This window comes from Arachis ipaensis, chromosome B3 (genome assembly GCF_059453495.1).
Source record: "Arachis ipaensis isolate K30076 ecotype BB chromosome B3, ASM5945349v1, whole genome shotgun sequence".
Taxonomy (NCBI): Eukaryota; Viridiplantae; Streptophyta; class Magnoliopsida; order Fabales; family Fabaceae; genus Arachis; species Arachis ipaensis.
The window spans coordinates 132,821,039-132,840,616 of NC_142438.1; the positions used below are offsets into that span (position 1 = coordinate 132,821,039).

The window sequence follows — 19,578 nt, forward strand, 5'->3', positions numbered from 1 at the left end:
TCTAAAATAAAAAAAAGTCTAGGAAAAACTAAGATAAATCAAAGTATAAAATAAAATGCATGCATTAAAATAAAATATAGGCTGCAAAAATGAAAAAGAAAATTAAGTCCATTTCCTAGACAAAGGGTGCAAAAATGGAAAACTAGCAGATGTCACTGGCACTTCTTGTAAAAATAAGAAACAAAACCCTCTGCTTCATTTGTATATGCATTTTTTGTGAAATTATAACGTAAAAATTATTTGTGTAATTCTTGTTATTTTTATTCAAGCGATAAGTAAAGAATCTTTTATTTTAAAAAATACATCATTTTATTATTCTCTAGCAATTTTCAATGTGGAACTTATTACATTCTATTCCAATACAACTCTTTTATAATTTTTTTTAAGATAATCTAATATATTGTCATTATTACAACATTATCATCAAAAGAAAATCGTTTTAATATATAAGGCATTGACTTCTATCGTAAATCATGGCGCATTATACGTTTAGATAGTTTTATGATGTATAGGTATATTTATGAGTTTGTTATACTTTTTTAAAGAGTTGGAATTACAAGTCCATGCTAATCTCCCATTTCGGTAGTTATGTCTGTCTTCCATTCCAATAGTTATGCATGTGTCTCATTCTGATAGTTTCGTGTGTGCCCAGTTTCATCTAAGCCTTGTTTCAATAGTTCCATTCGTGCCCCATTCTTACAGTTTTGTTTACACCTTGTTTCCATGGTTTCGCCTACATCCTGTTCTGATAGTTTTGTCTGGGCACCATTTTGGCAGTTCCATCATCCTAAATTAATATATCCATATAATAACATAGGACTAACTAGAATTATTTATATTTTGTAATTTGAGATCCTAAAAAAATAAATATAAAAAACTATTTTAATCACCGATATATAACAACTTTAGAGAGTAAAATGAATTTTTACTCTAAAATAAAATAAAGTCTAGAATAAACAAAGATAAAACAAAGTATAAAATAAAATGCATGCATTGAAATAAAATATAGACTGCAAAAATGAAAAAGAAAATTCAGCCCATTTTCCTAGACAAATGGTGCGAAAATGGAGAACTAGTAGAGGTTGCAAAAATGAGAAAAATTATCCAATATCACTGGCACTTCTTGTAAAAATAAGAAACAAAAATCTCTCCTTCATTTTTATATGCATTTTTTGTAAAATTATAACGTAAAAATTATTTGCGTAATTCTTGTTATTTTTATTCAAGCAGTAAGTAAAGAATCTTTTATTTTAAAAAACACAATTTTTATTATTCTCCAAAAATTTTAAATGTGAAACTTATTACATTCTATTCCAAGACAACTCTTTTACAATTCTTTTTTAAGATAATCTAATGTATTGTCACTATTACAATATTATCATCAGAAAAAAATCGTTTTAATAAGACATTGACTTCTATCGTAAATCATGGCGCATTATATGTTTAGATAGTTGTATGACGTATAAGTATATTTATGAGTTTGTTACACTTTTTTAGATAGTTAGAATTTTGGAATTACATGTCCATGCTTATTTATGTAGACACGTATCTTTGAATTTTTTTTTGGTTTTAAGAGTGTTTCTCTTTTTTTGTAGAAAAAAATAATCTGTTTAAAATATAGCCAAATATAACGGCAATTACAGATAAAAAAATATTATATTTAACTCTATATAAAATAAATATTTTTTATGTTGAATTCTGTACTGAGAGTGGATACAAATTTTGATTATAAAGAATTTTAACAAGTGTCTTCAGTTTCAATATCTATAAATGTGCTGCGAAATTGGAAAAAATCTTTTTTTTTGTCAAAACTCTTGGAGAAGATTTTATTAAGTATATTGATATTGATTAATATTTTTGTTCATGATAGGATATTAGTCAGTTATTATTTAGTTTTTTTTTCTGATTTGTTCATTAACTATACATAGGTGGTACTTTGTATTATATTTGTAGAGTATTTGATTATTAAATTTATTATCTTGATATTATTATCATGAATTCTACCATAGTATCAGAGCCTTGTTACATTTTTGAACTCTCTAAATTTTTCAATGTTCAAACTCTTTTATGATATTATTCTTTACATGTTTTCCAAGTTTTTCTTTGGCATATCAAGTTCCTGCAATTCGGTTTGAAATAAATAAAGTTCGTAAAATAAAATTTAGTCCATTTTAAAAAAAAAAAGGATGCACAAATAAAAAAATTAGAAAAGCTGCCAAAATGTGAAAATTATCCAATGCTACTTGCTCTATTTGTAAAAATGAAAAAAATAAAACTTCGCCTTCTGATTTTGTATGGAATTTTCATAAAACTAGAACGTAATGATTATTTATGTAATTCTTGTCATTTTTTTATAAAAGAAGTAAATAAAGAACTTTTTGTTTAAAATAAAAAGTATCATTTTCATTATTCACCAACAAATTTAAATATGGAACTTATTACTAAGACAACTCTTTTTCATTGAATGTAATAATGTAATTATTTGTCATTACTACAAAGTATAAAATAAAATGCATGCATTGAAATAAAATATAGGCTGCGAAAATGAAAAAGAAAATTCAGCCCATTTTCCTAGACAAATGGTGCGAAAATGGAGAACTAGTAGAGGTTGCAAAAATGAGAAAAATTATCCAATGTCATCGGCACTTCTTGTAAAAATAAGAAACAAAAATCTCTCCTTCATTTTTATATGCATTCTTTGTGAAATTATAACGTAAAAATTATTTGCGTAATTCTTGTTATTTTTATTCAAGCAGTAAGTAAAGAATCTTTTATTTTAAAAAACACATAATTTTTATTATTCTCCAACAATTTTAAATGTGAAACTTATTACATTCTATTCCAAGACAACTCTTTTACAATTCTTTTTTAAGATAATCTAATGTATTGTCACTATTACAACATTATCATCAGAAAAAAATCGTTTTAATAAGACATTGACTTCTATCATAAATCATGGCGCATTATATGTTTAGATAGTTGTATGACGTATAGGTATATTTATGAGTTTGTTACACTTTTTTAGATAGTTGAAAATTTAGTCACAAAAAAAAAAGATAGTTGAAAATTTGGAATTACATGTACATGCTTATCTATGTAGACACGTATCTTTGAATTTTTTTTTTTTTTTTTTGGTTTTAAGAGTGTTTCTCTTTTTTTGTAGAAAAAAATAACCTATTTAAAATATAGCTAAATATAACAGCAATTACAGATAAAAAAATATTATATTTAATTCTATATAAAATAAATATTTTTTATGTTGAATTCTGTACTGAGAGTGGATACAAATTTTGATTATAAAGAATTTTAACAAGTGTCTTCAGTTTCAATATCTATAAATGTGCTGCGAAATTGGGAAAAATCTTTTCTTTTTTTTTGTCAAAAATCTTGGAGAAGATTTTATTAAGTATATTGATATTGATTAATATTTTTGTTCATGATAAGATATTAGTCAGTTATTATTTAGTTTTTTTTTTCTGATTTGTTCATTAACTATACATAGATGGTACTTTGTATCATATTTGTAGAGTATTTGATTATTAAATTTATTATCTTGATATTATTATCATGAATTCTACCATAATATCAGAGCCTTGTTACATTTTTGAACTCTCTAAATTTTTCAATGTTCAAACTCTTTTATGATATTATTCTTTACATGTTTTCCAAGTTTTTCTTTGGCATATCAAGTTCCTGTAATTCGGTTTGAAATAAATAAAGTTTGTGAAATAAAATTCAGTCCATTTTCACAAAAAAAGGATGCACAAATAAAAAAATTAGAAAAGCTGCCAAAATGTGAAAATTATCCAATGCTATTTGCCCTATTTGTAAAAATAAAAAAATAAAACTTCGCCTTCTAATTTTGTATGGAATTTTTATAAAACTAGAACGTAATGATTATTTATGTAATTCTTGTTATTTTTTTATTAAAGAAGTAAATAAAGAACTTTTTGTTTAAAATAAAAAGTATCATTTTCATTATTCTCCAACAAATTTAAATATGGAACTTATTATCAAGACAACTCTTTTTTATTGAACGTAATAATGTAATTATTTGTCATTACTACAAACATTATTTTCAAAAGAAAGTTATTTTAAGATACTAACAACTTCTAACTCGTAAATTATGACACAATATGCCCTTAGATAATTGTTTGACTTATACGTATATCAATTTGTTACACTTTATGAGTTAAATAATTGGAATTATGTGTCCAGCAGTGCATACTTATCTATGTGGATACGTGTCTTTGAAGTTTTTTTTTTTAAGAGTGTTTCTCTTTTTTAAAATAAAAGTTATACCCATAAAAATAGTCAAATAAAACGAAATTTACAAATAAAAGAAAAAGTCATATATTCAATGCAAAAGAAAATAAACATTTTCTATGTTTAATCACGTATTGAAAAGGTGTACAAATATAGAGAATTTTAACAAGTTTCTTCAGTTTCTATATTTACAGATGTGCTGCAATATTGTGAAAAATCTTTACCTTTTTTCAAATTGTTATAGAATATTGGGATATTTGAATATTAATTAAATTGCTCTTGATTGGTACTTTTGTTAATGATGCTAGATGATGCATGATTGGGAGAGGAAGTAGAGGAAATTTCTGTTATTGCATACAAAATGAATGAATCATTACCCATAAATAGGATATTATGCATTTATGATTTAATTCTTTGTTTATTTGTTCATCACCTATAAATAGGTGGGACCTTGTATAATGTTTGTACAGCATTTGAATTGCAAGCTTATTATTTTTGAGTTATAAACATGAATTCTAATATAGTATCAGAGCCTTAGTATCCTCCTTAATTTGCTTCCTGTGCCAACACTTTCATCCGCACCCTATCTCGACAATTCCGTCTGCACCTGATTTTGGTAGTTCTGTATGTCTCCCATTTTAGAAGTTCTGCCTGTGCCCTGTTTTGACAGTATCGTCTGCGCTCCATTTCGATAATTTCAGGTGTGTCCATTTTCATTTGAGCCTTATTTCGATAGTTTATTCTGTGCCCCATTCTAACTGTTTTGTTTACGCCTTATTTTTATAGTTTCGTATGCATTCCATTCTGTTAGTTCAGTCTGTGAGTCATTTTGACAGTTCCGTCTGTATCCTAATTTAATATCTCCATATAATAACATAGGACTAACTAAAATTATTTATATTTTATAAAATGAACTGTTACTCTAAAATGATAAAGTTCAAATAAAATAAAATAAAATCTAAAATAAAATAAGATAAAACAAAGTATAAAATAAAATGCATGCATTGAAATAAAATATAGGTTGTGAAAATGAAAAAGAAAATTCACTCCATTTTCCTAGACAAAGGGTGCGAAAATGGAAAACTAGCTGGTGTTGCAAAAATGAGAAAAAGTATCCAATGTCACTCGCACTTTTGTAAAAATAAGAAACAAAACTCTCTCCTTCATTTATATATGAATGTTTTGTGAAATTATAACGTAAAAATTATTTGCGTAATTCTTGTTAATTTTATTCAAGCGGTAAATAAAGAATCTTTTATTTAAAAAAACACATTATTTTTATTATTCTCTAACAATTTTAAATGTGAAACTTATTATATTCTATTCCAAGACAACTCTTTTACATTTATTTTTTAAGATAATCTAATATATTGTCATTATTATAACATTATCATCAGAAGAAAATCATTTTAATAAGACATTGACTTCTATCGTAAATTACGGGGCAACATACGTTTAGATAGTAGTGTGACCTATAGGTATATTTATGAGTTTGTTACACTTTTTAAATAATTGGAATTACATGTCCATGCTTATCTCTGTAAACATGTATCTTTGAATTTTTTTTTTTGTTTTTAAGAGTGTTTATCTTTTTCTGTAGAAAAAAATATGTTTAAAATATAGCAAAATAAAATGGCATTTATAGATAAAAGAAAAATATTATATTTTTATGATGATCAGAAAAATATTATATTTAATTCTAAATAAAATAAATATTTTTTATATTAAATTATGTGCTAAAAGTGGATACAAAATTCGATTATAAAGAATTTTAACAAGTCTCTTCAATTTCGTTATCCATAAATGTGTTGCAAAATTGGGAGAAAGCTTTTTCTTTTTCCTTTTTGTCAAAATGGTTGGAGAATATTATATTAATTAAATTTATCTTGATTAATATTCTTGTTCATGATAGGGTATTAGTCATTTATTATTTAGTTATTTTCTTATTTGTTCATTACCTAGCTATACATAGATGATACTTTGTATCATATTTGTGTAGTATTTGATTATCAAATTTATTATAGTTGAATTATTATCATGAATTCTATTGTGGTATGAGAAACTTGTTAACATTCTTGAACTCTCTGATTTTTTTTTCATTGCTCAAATTCATTTATGATATTATTCTTTATATGTTTTCCAAGCTTTTCGTTGGCACCTCAAGTTTCTACAATTCCGTTTGAAATAAATAAAGACTATGAAATAAAACGCATACATTGAAATAAATAAAGGTTGTGAAAATGAGAAATAAAATTCACGCCAATTTTACAAACAAAGGATATAAATAAAATAAAAAAAAAATAAAAAAACAACAAAAATGAGAAAAATTATCTAATGTCGCTGGCACTATTTGTAAAAATGAAAAAATAAAACTTCATCTTCCGATTTTATATGCAATTTTATAAAATTATAACGTAATGATTATTTATGTAATTCTTGCATTGTTAGTTTTTATTAAAGTGGTAAATAAAGAACTTTTTGTCTAAAACAAAAAGCATCATTTTTATTATTCTCCAACAAATTTAAATGTAGAATTTATTACATTCTATTCCAATATAAGTCTTTTTCATTAAATGTAATAATGTTATTTTGTGTCATCACTACAAACATTATTTTCAAAAGGAATTTGTTTTAAGACATTGACTTCTAACTCGTAAATTACGACATAGTATGCGCTTAGATAATTGTTTGACTTATCCGTACGTTTATGAGTTTATTAGGCATTAATATTTATTATATAATTGTTTTTTGATTGTTCATCACCTATACATAGGTGGTATCTTATCTCATATTTGTAGAGCATATGATTATCAAGTTTATTATTCTTGAGTATCATAAATTCTAACACGAATAAATTTGAACATTTTTTTGATATATAAATATTTTCATGCAAGAAAAGTATTATTTTCCACTATATCTTCATCTCGGATATGAAGAGATATGTACATCCATATCAAAATCATCTATAGATGAAAATAAAAATTCTACAAAAGGGGAGTTAAGTCCCACTTTAGTCTTTGAGATTGGTAAGTTACACTGATTTAGTCCCTAACTTTTTAATTGTTACAATTTGGTTCTCCAGATTCAAAAAGTGCACCAATTTAGTCTATCGTATATTTTCCATCATTAGAGCTTAACGCCGTTAGTGACGTGGCTCAAGTCTTTCCACGTTGAACATATTAAAATAACGTCGTACGCATTTTAGCGCTAAAAAATGCAATAAACAGCATTGTTTGAGGGTTTGAACAATTATTATTGTTCAAAAGAGTGGGGTGTAACATTTTAATATTATTCAAACCATAAAACGAGTCGTTTAATGCCTTCTTTAGCGCCAAAACAAGTACGATGTCGTTTTAATATGTTCAACATGGTAAGGTTTGAGCCATGTTACTAACAGCAATGAATTCCAATAACAAAAAATACACAAGGAACTACATTGGTGCATTTTTTTTAATTTGGTGAACCAAATTGTAGCAATTAAAAAATTAGAGATTAAATCAATGCAACTTACTAATCTCAAGAACTAAAATAGGGCTTAACTCACAAAAAAGAGAAATACACCATAAAAAATTATTAAATTTACAACCTAGGATATAAAACTAAGACCAAAACGGTAAACAAATGAACCAAAGGAAGAGGAGAAAGAAAAGAAAAAAAGAAAATAAAAAAAAAGAAAGAAATAGCAAAAAAACAAAAAAAAAGAAAGAGAGGACAAAAAAAAAGTAAGATAAAAAAGATAGAAACAATAAAAGAAAGAAAGAGTAAGAGGGAAAAAGAGGAAACTAGGGAAGGCTGCCAGTGCCTTGTAAGTTGAGATGGCGGCAACAACCTTCTAAGATTTTTATTATCTTGATCGCAAAGAGAGTGCGAGAGAAAAGAAAATTAGTCTTGTTCACTTGCTATATTAAATTATTAATATTATAATAGAATGTTCCTCCTTATCATAAAAAAAACGACTATGGTATATACATATCAAAATTAGTCTCTAAAATTAATTGTTAGTATAAAATATATATTGAAATATAAATATATATTAAAAATAAATTAAATTACATATTTATATATAAATATATTGATAACTGATTTTAATAGATAATTTTATTATAAGAATAACATTTTCATAAAAAAAATTATTAATTTCTTGTATAACATGATCAAAGTTTGCTTTCCTAAAAAAATATTTAAATTCATCTAGATTTTAGTTGCCTGTATAGATTTTGGTTCAAATAGAAAACTGTTGTTTTTTTATATGACTGACAATAATAAATTTTGAACTTATAATCTCATAAATATTATATACTATCTAAATCTCTCTCCAAACTATACTAATTAAAATTATTAGTTTAAAAAAAACCTTTTGTTTGATTCTTTTATATTGTTATTTTAAAAATAGTAACTAGTTGCTAATATATATTTGTTGAGTTTAATCATCCTATAATAATAATAATAATAATAATAATAATAATAATAATAATAATAATAATTTTTATTGCATTTTAATTTTTAAAATATGCTAAATTCGGTCTGTTGATTTAAATACTATTCTTTGTATATAACATTTACCATTTACATATTTATTACTTCTAAAATTCGCATTTTTATTTTTAATATTTGGTTAACAATGGTATTTTTTTTAAATTGTGATTTATTGTGGTATTTTTTTAAAATGTGAGATGATTTAATTTACGGAATACAAATCAGACCGTCTGATTTGTGTTTAAAAAAATAAAAAATATTTGGAGTACACAAATCGGATGGTCCAATTTGTGTACTCCAAATTGTTTTAATTTTTTAAACACAAATCCGTGGGTTGGATTTGTGTACCCCAAATTTTTTAAATTTTTTAACACAAATCGGACATGTACCTCCCATAGTTTTAAAAAATACCAAAAATTACCACGTTAAGGTATAACACTCATCCTAGTTTCATATCCAAATTTTTTATCCTCTAAAATTATCAATAATTAAAATATATAAAAAAAAATAAATATATTTTAAAAAAGCTAAAAAAATAAATTATGACTCTCAAATATTATTCATATTGAATTTGGATTATTTGAATTTTAAATTTTTATTTGAGAGGGTAAAATGTGATTTCTCTTATATTTTTTGTTATCTTACTTATGAAATAAATGGTGAAAAATTATATTTTATCTTTTAAAATAAAATTTAAAATTGAGAAGATCTAAATCTATTCATATATAATATAGGAGAGAGAAAGAGGGGAGAGAGAGTGATTTAATTTTGAAGTCAAAAGAAGAAAAGAAAAATCCAAAGAGATCATTAAATAGGAGAAGAAAAAATTGGAAGGAAGATCCATGAATTAAATTTGAAAATGAGGAGAAATTAAAATAAAATTTAATGAGTTCAACGCTGAGTAAGGGTGAGCTAGCAGCAGTGAGGCAGTGACGCTATAAAAGGCGCGTAGAGAAATTCTTGTGAACGGAATGAGTGAGAGCGAAAAAGAAAAAGAAAAAGAAAAACAAAATAGAGGAGAGGGCCCTACACCCCTTGCGATTACGAAAACATTTCTTACCAAACCAAAAACAAAACACACTCTTTTTTCTCTCTTTAGTTAGTTTGAGTTCAACTTAAGCTATGGATTCTCCAAGAAGGTACTACACCCACCACCACCATGGCAGCCCTAACAGCAGCACAAGCAGCAACAACAGCAATGCCCTCCTCCAACTGCCGCCAACACCACCCCCTCCGCCGCCGTTTCAGAGGAACCTCGGGAGATCCGAACCGGCAAGTTCTTTCCCGACAACATTCATTCAGGCTGACCGTAATTCCTTCAAGCACGTTGTTCAGATGCTCACCGGCCGCAAGGACGCCACCGCCGGCGGAAGCAAGAGCTGCCACCAGCACCATATCCCTCCGATGAAGACATTTCCCAACAAGAAGCAGCAGCAATCGGGTTTCAAGCTCTACGAAAGGAGGAACAATCTCAAGCTGAATCCTCTGCTGCCCCCGGCTGGTCGAGCTTCATCCAATAACAACATTAACGTTAATGTTATTAACGTTGTTTCTCCTCGAAATCATCATCACCATCATCACCACCACCATCATCATCATGAATTGCTGTCACCGAGCATCCTCGATTTCCCTGCTCTGGTTCTTAGCCCTGTCACTCCACTCATTCCGGACCCGTTTGGTCGTTCCTCCTCCCCCGCCGCCGCCACTCCTGTTTTGGATAGGGAGGCTGAAGAGAGGGCCATAAACGAGAAAGGGTTTTACCTCCATCCTTCTCCAGCAACCACTCCTAGGGAGGCTCAACCCCGCCTCCTCCCTCTCTTCCCAACTGCAGCTTCTCCTTCATCGCCTTAGATTCCCCCTCTCTTAAATTTCTTTTCGGGTTCCGTTTCTCCTTTAGATTTTGTTTAAGACTTTTATATCAATGGCATTGATGAGGATGAGGACTGAGGAGACAGGGTGAGAGATTAAAATTGTAATGGGGGAGTTATTTTACATTGTCGATCGATAATCAAATAAATTATTATTATTATTATTCTGCAATTAATTGTATTTGCAAAATAGTACTCTAGGTTTCCTTTTATTTTCTTTACTTTCTTTTGCTCTGTTTCCTGCTCTGTTCTGAGTGAATGAGTGAGTGAAAGAGAAAGTAGAGCCCAACTTTGACTCTTTTTATATCCTTCTTTAAATGGGGGTGCAGAAAAACAAATACAAAGGCAAGTTCTCGTTCAAAAATGTGAAACTGATTAATGATATAATATTCCCATAATTAACACACACATAATTATTATTTGAAGCCATGGTAATGAATTGGAAATTAATATTGTAAGAGACAATGTTTGAAGTAAACAACGATCATAAATTGGTTTCTCTTTCTCTAGCCTCTTGAATGTAGGTCGTGCAAGGTGGCTATGAAATTCAGAGGGACTTTAAATTTACACTGGTGTGCGTGATGAAATGCTTGCATGCATTAATGGGCGTGTTTGAATTTCTTCTTCTGCGATTCAACTCTGTGTCTGTGGTTGCTTCAATCTGAGGGCACGCATCAATAATTGGCAACAATAAATATAACAATAATGAACGTTATAACAAAGCGCAGGGTGGTTTTCGTTCACAGAGAACTAAGAGAATCAAATTGGCTTTCATTTGGATCATTAGAATCATCCGTTGTTTTTTAATATACAACGTAGTTTGTGTACATAATTCAGCATTGCAAGGATTCTTACAAATTAATAAAGTGACTTTTTATAGTAAGAATTTTTTAACGTAAAAATATCGGCTCAACAATTGATACCTATCATGTTACACTTTAACTAAAAAATTGTTTTTTTAAGAACGATTTAGTTGTAATATGGAAAAAAATCGATTAGTTTAATTTGATTTAAATAAATCACTCTTACAAAATAAATCAATTTTTTTAGCCTACCGCAACATAGTACATCTATGTGTGTCATTGAACTTGTATCTTTATCTGAAAAGAACTCTAATAACCTCTATATGAGTTTCTCTCCACTAATAATGTGGACAATTTTATAATAATAAAGAGATTTTTATATGAAAAGAATGATGAAATATGTATAATTTATTTTAAAAATTAAAAAAATGATACATTATGTTAAATAAGTATTTTTTTTGAACAAGAGAGCTCAATACAATAAGTAGAGCAAGAAGAACAAGCAAATAAAAAAATTAAAAAAAATTGAAAAGAAACTCATCAACCATTTTTTGTGTTCCTCCTTTCTATAGTGTACTCCTGATTTTGTACTCCTAATTTTATATTCATGGAAATATCTTCAATCACTCTAATCTTACTAAAACTCTGTCAATCCAATTGCAAGATCGCTAAGCAGAAGTGCACCAGCATATCTTCTTTTATCCAATCTGACAGCATCCTTTCTCCCCCCACTTGCACAATCTTGTTGAAATCTCCCATAAAGACTGACATAACTCTGTAATATAACTCAATTTCTTCCGCACAGCAAATTTCTCTTCTCTTGTATGAACTCTATACACCACAAAAAGCATAATTGAAATTATTTTTAGCAAGACCTCTTCAACACACGACCAAAACTCTCCTTTATGACAACGACTCATTTTAAACATTATTTCATCCCAAATTAATAGTAAACCACTTTGAGACTCCGACTCAACATATTGTCATCCCGCAGCATTATTCTCCCGAATTCTTATTACATCAAACTTCGTCGTTACCTGCCACTTAATCTCAAATAAGTCCAACGTATTCAACTTAAATTTTTCTTGAGGTTTTTGACCATGCTCAATTTCTCATCACCTATTAACCCCCTAACATTCTAAGAACAAATTATTTTAATAAACTATTACACACATTTTTTTTTATTTTTGGGCCTACAGCGTCTTACTTTCTCTTTCTGTTTTGCCAGTCTTCTTTTCTGAGCAATTTCTTCATTCTGTGCTTGGAGAATAACCATAATATCATCTTCTTTATTGTATAAAATTGCACCTGATTCCAACACGAGGTCCCAAGTTTTTCTATTTTCAAGCATTGCTCCTCCAAAATATTATTTATGTTTCCCTTACTTCCTTCATTCTTGTCCGAACCACCATCATCAACCACCCTCTTCCCAACTACTTCTTCATCGTGTTACGATAGCTCCCCCTGTCTCTTGGTCAATGTTGTTCCCTTCATGCCGAAATCCATGCCACTATTATTCACAATGTCATCCCTATCACGCTTTCCTTCATTAACGTCTTATACACCATCATTATCAACATACACACCCAACCCACCAGTCCCTCCATTCAATGTTACCGCCGGGAGAGTAGCGGTTTGGTTCTCCGCCACCAACTCTTCGTCGATCTCACGACCCAACATAGGTGGCGTCAGGGTTGGTGGATTTTCCTTGCCACGTTGAACCTTCTTGGTCAGTCTTTAGTTTTCCTCCTTCAACACCGATTGGGTCTCCCTCGATTTTCTCCGCGCCGGTTTCCGGCGCAAATTTCACAGATGCAGCTTCCTGCACACTTGTCGTAGACCCTTCTCTAGCGTGCCCATCCTATCGTAAAAACTGTGTTCTATTTCCATCAAACCTGATTCAGAAAAAATGTTAAATAAGTATTTACAAAAAAAATATTAAATAAGTATTTAATTATCTATTAGAAAAAATCTTTACCTTTTTACTATTTCTTCTCTTCATCTTAACATGCATCTAATAATATTAGTAATCTATTTTTAAATTACCGTAAACTTCAACAAACTATACTAGTAAATTTACAAAAGAGTTAATTTTAAGGGTAAAATTCAGGTGCAGTCAACTTCACGTGAAGTTAATAGCTAAGAGTCGTTAGGTGAAAATTAGTCAAATCAGTCAAATTATCTAACGGCTCTCAGTTATCAACTTCACGTGAAGTCTACTTTTCCTGAGCTTCTACCTCATTTTAATTAATAATGTAAATACATTTCTTCTTTGACTACATTATCTTTTTGTTGATTATTTGCATAGTAGATATAAAAAAAATAATTATTTTTCTAACGCAATAATACGTAATTGAATACGTGTATAAAATTTATTCACTTAAATCCTTAAAAGGAAAATCATTTAAAAGTTTAGTAAATGACTGTTTGATATGGAAGAGTAGTAATGTTTGGATTATTCATACCGATAAGAATTCTATCGTTTCCTGATGGTGTGAGATATGAAATGATGATTACTAGTACCCATAAATATATCTAGTGATGAAGGGGCGTTGAAATTTTTATTTTATTTTGTTTTATCGTCTGTGGTAGGGAGTAGGGACCCCATTTCATTTGAGTCAGGGTGTAGTAGGAAAAAGGTTGAGCAGCCGTAAAAAGCAATGATGCAAAGATAGATAGTTCCTTTTTTTTTTCGCCCTCGGATTCAGTATTTTTTTACTCAAAGGCCAAGAGGATCAGAGGAATCGAGTGGGACTACAAATTGTGATCATGAAAGGAAAGAAAAAGATGGAAATGGGAAAGCCAGAAAACATGGCATTGACGTGACAACTTTGTGTTTGTTGTTTGTTTGTTCGTTTGTTTGGTTCTGAGGGTTACATGATTTTTGTGGACTTTGCAACTCTTGGTTGGTGCTACATTTATTGGGAATTTGAAACTTAACATGTGCACTGCTCTGAAGCCCTTGGTCGCATTATGTCATTATCTACGTACCCACCCCCGGCCCTTTCTTCTTATAAAACTCATTACAGATTTCTATAATATTTTGATTATAAATAATACCCTATTTATTCATAAAATTACATTTTAAACAATGTATATTACCTTTATAATAATATTGATTGATACGGGTTCATTACCTATCAATAAATGAAGTATAGTTTAATTTGTTTTGCATGTCGCATGCGATAATTTGCCTTCTCCTAACAAAATCATCAACATAATCCACTACCCTTCTCATCGTTAGTCGCATGCATAGATCTTTTTTTTATATATGATGAATAAAATTTAAGCGAGACACGCGGAATAGCGGCGGTTTTAAACCGTCGCAAAACAATATATCATCGTTTTCAAAAACTTTACGGGTAGAGGTGTATATGAGCCTGGCTATACTGGGTTTGGCCTATTTCAGGTCCGACCCGAAAAATATACTGAGTCTAATTTTTAGACTCTAACTCGGGTCTAGACCCAATGAAACCTACACACATTCTAGCCGGGTGAAAATCGAGTAAAAACCGAGTCTTTAGCATGTAAAATTTTTTAAATTTTCAACCATTATTTCACAATTCATATAGTAAAATTCACTTAAAAAATTATAACAAGAACCAACCATTCTTTAAAATTAAAACATAACCACAATCAATACTAATATTGTCTAATAACACCAAATAGTTAAGTCACATACAAATAACACAATATTATGCTAAAGTCTTGTACTTCCTAAACATAGAACTTTAATTCATAGTCTTTATAACACAAAACATTAACCACTGAAGAATCGTCATCATCCATCAATTGCTATTAATGTTGTCAACTTGTTCCTTGTGATATGGATGCATTAGTAAAACCTACAAATTACAAAACATATAAAATTACTCACTTTCATATGGTGATAACTATATTTTTCTTGGCAATGATTACATTTAGCCTGATGTTGTCCTTTTGTCTCAGAAGTTTAGTAAAATGCTGCCAAACATATGATTTTTTTCCCTTACAAATAACTTCTAGATATTCATGGTTTGTATCTTTGTTTTCTTCATCTAGTTGTGGTGCATTAGGTGGAGGAACACAATTATCTTTCATGATTGCGGAGGCATCAATAACAGGAATAGGAGCAGCAAGATTTTCAACTTCAATTTCTATTATTTTGTTCTCTTCCGTCATTGGTAGAGAAACACAATTATCTCCTCCTTCCATTATTCATATCCTAAACAAATAAAATCAAGACTTAATTAAAAATTTCTCCTAATTTTAAGATAAAAAATCAGATGCATCTTCATTCGAGATTAATACTTAAAAATTTATAAGTAGTTTGACATATTCGATTAAATTGATATATAAAAATTTTTTACTATCAACTTAGGAATTCTTGTAGCTAGGCTATGCTACTATATATTAATCCTTAAGTAAATAAATAAATATTTAATTAACTTATATATAAAATTTAAAAATTAAGAAGATAATTAAATAAAAATTAAAAAGATATATTATCGCTCATTTAACAATAACATATATGTGGAATTTTCTTTTCTTTTTCATGATATGACCATGACCATGACCATATATATCAAATTATACAGACCAATCATACATCACGGGTGGGAAGACTGAAAAATTATTGGTTCAATCAAAATGAGATTGCACAGGTATATTAGGGAAGTGAACTAATACGGTCCCATTCATCAATAATCTAAAAGAATATAATGATGATTACAATATAGTTATGGATAGTGATCTGAGTGCAATAAATTAAAGCAAGAGCAATTTCAACGTTAATTAACTATCAGTCTTTTACCTCCTGCTAAATCTTTTGCAAAAGAATAAAAGTACGTGAAAATTCAATTTCAATTAATTTCGTGTAAAATTGATAATTAAAAATTGTTAGATAATTATTTAATTAAATTTGTTTAATTATTTAATAATTTTTAACTATTAAATTTATATAAAATTAACTATATCTAAATTTTTACTGTAAGAGTGTGTATAATTAAAAGAATTATAAATAATTTTTAAAAACTTTTAGATAAAAATATTATATTCTTATATTTGATTTAAAATTTAAAAAATTATTCTTAAATAAATTTAATTTCAAAAAATCAAAATACTATCACTTTAATTTTTACATTCTCTTTAAGTATATTTGATTCTTATAAAAATAAAATTTGAATAATAAAGTAGTAATACTCTAATCACATATGCCCTAAAAGTAACTAGGTTTGGCATTGTTTGTGAATTGTGAGCAGAACTAACGTTAGAATAATGGTTAAACGCGCGAGTTAGCATGCTATGTTAGTTTGCTATATATTCTGATCTGTTGACTAATAAAATGAATAATAATGTAAAGAGTAAATACTTCTTTCGATCCCTGATAATTATCTTAAAAGAATAATGAAATTTCCAAAAAAATACTTAATCTGATTTTTGATTTTTTTTTTTTTTGAGATTTATTAGTCCTTATACAAAGAAAAACATTAACTTTTTTTTTGACACAATTATCCTTTTAAAATAATTATTAGAGATCGAATCAAATTTTTTTTTATCAAAAATATCATTATCTTTCGAAATAATTATCAAAAACTATTTTAGATTTTTCTCTAATGTGTAGATAGTGGTACTTTAACTGCATAAGGACAGCCGATGAGGATCCAAGTTGCCTAACGCTAGTTTGGATTTTCGAACGTACAATGCAATTTTAGTTAGAATATTATTATTCCATGTGTATGGTGATGACTTTGAAAACTAAGTAGTAGTAGTAGCGTAGTAGTATAGTAGCTAGCAAAGTTGGTTATTCTTTATCTGCCGCCAAATCAGAATTGAGTCTTTCGACTTTTCAGATGCATCAGCACCAATGAGGATAGTGACAAAACTATCCACAAATTATTAATTAATATCAATATTCAAGAAACTATTGTTAAAGAATTAATAAATAAATGCATATTTAGCCCGCTTTTTAATTTGATTATAGAGGTAAAATTAGTGTTAGACTTGGATATGGAGAGAAATGGTGTTTAATATTGGTGTGGTATCAGACACAATTCAGATTCAACGATTTCTTGAACTTAATTCAAAAAGCAAATTAATAGAGAAAACAGACCATCCGATTTCATGTAAATCGTCAAAAAAAAATTTGATTATGGAAAAATCGCAGGATCCAATTTATTTTATATGAATTTCATATCCTCTTTCTATGCAAAACGGACCCTCCAATTTGCTTCCAAAAACTTAAAAACAAAAAATTTAGAGGGTCCGATTTCTTAACACCAAATCTGAACAAAAAATTATCCCACAAATTAGTGTAGCACCTCCATCATCTATAACCCAACACAACACCTTCACTTCTTTCCTAACTAAAAAAATCAACCTATTTAGCCTCATACATTTGCTTTTCAAATAGCCATTTTTACTTTGTATATGACTGTGTAATATTAACATCTTTTAGCCACGTAGATCTATTTTAGGTATGAATTTTCAAATGCCTAATTTGCCCTTTGTGGTAGTGAGTGTGTGACGTGGAACAAGTGAGCGTAAATTTGGACACTGAATTGAAGAAAAGGAGATGTGGCGTGTGTTATTGAGTGCATTCTCGTAGGCCAAAGAGGCAAAGACCCATACTCTGCTCTACTGCAATCACGTACTTTAAGATGACCTTACCCCACCATTCTCAAAGTCACAAGAAATCAAACACTCAAAAAGAGTATCGCTTCATCGCAAGCTCATCCTAATCGTAGGTATTTTGTCATCTATAATGTGATGTATAAATTGTCTTTGATTGGATGCTTATTTTCAGTGAGTGGTATAATATTATGTAAACATTTATCCATTATATATATATATATATATATATATTAATTGGTAAAAATTCAGGTCCAATCAATTTTATATGAAGTTGATAGTTTTTTTTTGGTGACTCTATGAAGTTGATAGTTGAAAACCGTTAAATAATTTGACAGATTTGACTAAATTATCATCTAATAACTTTCAGCTATTAACTTCACATAAAGTTGACTAAACCTAAGTTTTCACCTTATTAATTTTATAATTAAAATATATTACGTAATATTTTCTCGTTATAATTGAATTGAATATTTTTTCTCTCTTTTCTATCTTTTTTTTTATTTTTTTTACTTATTCAATCTCTTATATATTATTCTTAATTATTAATTAGGGTTAAGTATGATTTTGGTCCCCAACGTAGAGACAAAAAATCGATTTTGTCCCTGGCTTTCTTTTGCTACAAAATGGTCCCCAAAATTTTGATTTGTTTTAAAATCGTCCTTTTTACCAATTTTATTTTTTTATTACCAAATTATCCCTCATTAAAAAAATTATAAAATAAAATAAATAAATAAAAAGAAAGAAAGGGATACAGAGAATCGGGGGAGAGAAAGAAAGGGGGTGGGGTGTGAGAAAAGAGGGGGGGGGGGGCGAGAAAGGGGAGGAGGGAAGGGAAGAAGGGGGAGAGAGGGGTGTTGAGGAAGAAAAGAGGAGGGGTTATGCGTAAAGTAAAGGAGAAAAGGGAAAGGGGTTATGCGAAGGGAGAATGGGAGAAAGGGGTTCGAGAAGAAGAGGGGGAAGGGTTCTCGCCGTCGCCGTCGCCACCGCTGCTCTTCGTTGCTGTTGCCGTTCAACAGCATCAAAATCAGTCGCAGTTCCGCCTTCAAATGTCAGGGCCGCCGTTGCTCGTCGTTGTTTGGTGGTTGGATGTCGCCGCTGCTCCTCTGGACTCGACGGAGGTGTTCGATGGCCGTTGCTCGTCGTCGTTCGGGTGGCTCGTCGGATTCTGCTTCTGCTTTCATTCTTCTTCTTCTTCTTTTCATTTTGCTTCTATTATATTGTTGATTTTTTATTATTATTGTTTCTGGTTGATTCTGCTTCTGTTTGATTATATTGTTTCATTGTTATTGTTGTTGTTATTTTGTTTCTGTTTCTGCTCCTGCTTCTTCTGTTTCTACTTGATTCTATTGTTGATTTATTGGTGATTCATTGTTGTTGTTGTTGTCCTGCTGCTGCTTCTATTTGATTAATTGTTGTTGTTGCTTTTGGTTCTGTTTCTGCTTGTGCTTCTACTGGTGCTTCTGCATGATTTTGAGAAAGAAGGGAAATAAGAGGGGGGGGAGGGGGTATTTTCGTCCAAAAGATGATTTTAAAACAAACTGAAATTTTGGGGA

The 19,578-nt window shown here is 29.1% G+C and overlaps 1 pseudogene across 1 annotated transcript; it reads left to right on the forward strand.

The window, feature by feature from the left end:
- Positions 1 to 9,723: 9,723 nt before the first annotated feature.
- LOC107634682 (VQ motif-containing protein 4 pseudogene) lies at positions 9,724 to 10,771 on the forward strand (annotated as a pseudogene). Its single transcript, XR_015907423.1, has one exon. The product of XR_015907423.1 is annotated as a VQ motif-containing protein 4 pseudogene (transcript).
- Positions 10,772 to 19,578: the final 8,807 nt, after the last annotated feature.